Source organism: Palaemon carinicauda, chromosome 15, assembly GCF_036898095.1.
Source record: "Palaemon carinicauda isolate YSFRI2023 chromosome 15, ASM3689809v2, whole genome shotgun sequence".
In the NCBI taxonomy this organism is placed as follows: domain Eukaryota; kingdom Metazoa; phylum Arthropoda; class Malacostraca; order Decapoda; family Palaemonidae; genus Palaemon; species Palaemon carinicauda.
In genome coordinates, this window is record NC_090739.1 from 69,504,174 (window position 1) to 69,506,673 (window position 2,500).

Below are 2,500 nucleotides of genomic sequence, written 5' to 3' on the forward strand. Positions count from 1 at the left end.
TTAAAGGCAGCGTTCCAGTTTGAAAATTTTCTAATTTAATTTAATATGCTAAAATGTACCGTACTTTGCAGGTATATAATATTGTGACATTATATATCTGCAAATTATATTGCCTTTATGGACCTGGAGAAAGCTTATGATAGAGTTGATAAGACAGCGATGTGGAATGTGATGAGGTTATTTGCAATTTTTGAAAGGTTGTTACAAGCTGTGAAGAGTTTACACATAGTAGGTAAAGGATGTGGTTTCCAGTGAAAGAGGAACTAAGACAGGGATGTAGGATGTCGCCATGATGGTTCAATTTGATTGTTGATGGAGTTGAGAGAGGTGAATGCTCGAGTGCTTGGTAGAGGATTGAAACTGATAGATGAGAATGATCATGAGTGGGAGGTGAATGGGTTGTTGTTTGCAGATGATACGGTGTTAATTGCAGACTCGGAGGAGAAACTAGGTCAATTAGTGACAGAGTTTGGGAGGTATGTGAGAGATGGAAGTTGAGAGTTAATGTAGGTAAGAGTACAGTAAGCACGAGAAGGGAGGGTGATGCTAGGTTGAATGTCATGTTTAATGGAGAGTTACTTAAGGAAGAAGATCAGTTTAAATACTTGGGGTTTGTTGTTGCTGCAAATGGAGTGGAACCAGATGTATGTCGGAGAGTGAATGAAGAATGTAGTGTCAGGAGCAGTGAAAGGAGTGGTTAAAAAATAGAGGGTTATGAATGAATGTAGAGAGTTCTGTATAAGAAGGTGATTGTATAAAGCTGCGATGTATGGATTGGAGTTGTGGGGAATGAAATTGAAGAGAGACAGAAATTGAATGTGTTCGAGATGAAGTGTGTGAGGAGTATGGCTGGTGTATCTCGATTAGATGGGGTTAGGAACAAAGCAGTGAGGGTAAGAAACGATGTAAGAAATGAATTAGCAGCTAGACTGGATATGAATGTTTTGAGGTGGTTTGGCCATATAGAGAGAATGGAAAATGGTCATCTGCTATTGGCAGTGATGAATGCAAGAGTTCATGGGAAAAGTACAAGAGGAAGACTAAGGTTTGGGTGGATGGATGGAGTGAAGAAAGCTCTAGGTAAAAGGGGGTAAGTGCGAGGCAAAAAGAGAGTGTTAGCAATGGGAATGAATGGCGAGCAATTGTGGTGCAGTTCCGATAGGCTCTGCTGATTCCTCCGGTCGCCTTGGTAACCGCTAAGGTAGCAGCAGTAGGGGATTCAGCATATGAAGCTTTATTTGTGGTGGATAACGGGGGAAAGTGGGTTTTGGCACCCTAGCAGAACCAACCAAACTCTGCCGAATCCCTCGTCAGGTTGGGAGGAGCTAGAAGAAAAATCCCCTTAGGTTTTTTTTTTTTTTATGTCGGCTCACCGCCCCAAAATTAGGTACATGCCTTGGTAGATAGATAGATATGTAGATGATGATGTGAATCAAATCATCATTATGATCTAATTTTGCATGTAAATTATTTTAGTGAGATAAATCCTGAGGAAAAATAACTACAAAAATCTTTCGTCAAAGTTCAATTACGATATCATCAAACCTCTAACCTCTCTTGAAGCTTTTTTTCTCTACCTAACTTACTGATCATCCATGGGGATAGTATCTAATCTTCTCTTTGAACCATTACGGTTGATTATTGTTGCTTACTATCAATCTATATAACATAAAAGATTAGCACTTGATATTGGTGGGCTAGTACAGTAATACAATTATTACAAGTTAGAGTGAAATCAATTTCGTCCTCATTTTGAACGAAAATTTGTGATAGAATCATGTTCATTCATTAGACCAAAGGAAGGTATAAGTATGATAACAACCTTACCATTCGACCAATAATTTTGGAGCAAAGGATTCTTAATCAACACTCGCCAAGTGGAATGAACAGTACTGCAGTACCCTACCTCTTGATAGTAGTAGGTTGACCAGTGCAGCCACACGTTGAGATACTACTGCTAGAGTTATTGAGGGTTTAGACTGGCCAAAAAGTTACTACTTTGGATCACTCTCTCGGGTTACGATTCACTTTTCCTTTGCCTACACATACACCGAGTAGTCTAGCCTATTCTTTTCAAAGTATCCTCTGTCATCATACACATGACAACAATGCGTTTACCAAACAATTCTTCTTCGCCCAAAGGGTTAACTACTGCACCGTAATGGTTAAGTTGCTACTTTCCTCTTGATAAGGGTAGATGAAACTTTTTAAGTATGGCAAGCAGCTCTTTTAGAAGGACACTCCAAGTCTTGGGTAGTACCATAATCTTCCACTGTCTTCGTAGATTTCTCTTGTTCTAGGGTACAATCGGGCATACTATTCTATATTATTTCTCTTTCTCTTGTTTTCTCAAAGTTTTTATAGTTAATGTAGAAAGATATATTTTGATGCTGTTGTTGTTCTTAAAATATTTCATTTTAATTGTTTATTACTTGTCTTGTAGTTTTTTATTCCCCTGTTCCGTTTCCTTTCCTCACTGGGTTAGTTTTCCCTCTTGACG

General features: G+C 38.7%; 1 protein-coding gene across 2 annotated transcripts in view; it reads right to left on the reverse strand.

The window, feature by feature from the left end:
* The window catches only part of LOC137654656 (SID1 transmembrane family member 2-like), a 246,009-nt gene that overhangs the window by 223,450 nt on the left and 20,059 nt on the right, over window positions 1–2,500 (reverse strand). The window lies entirely within an intron of this gene.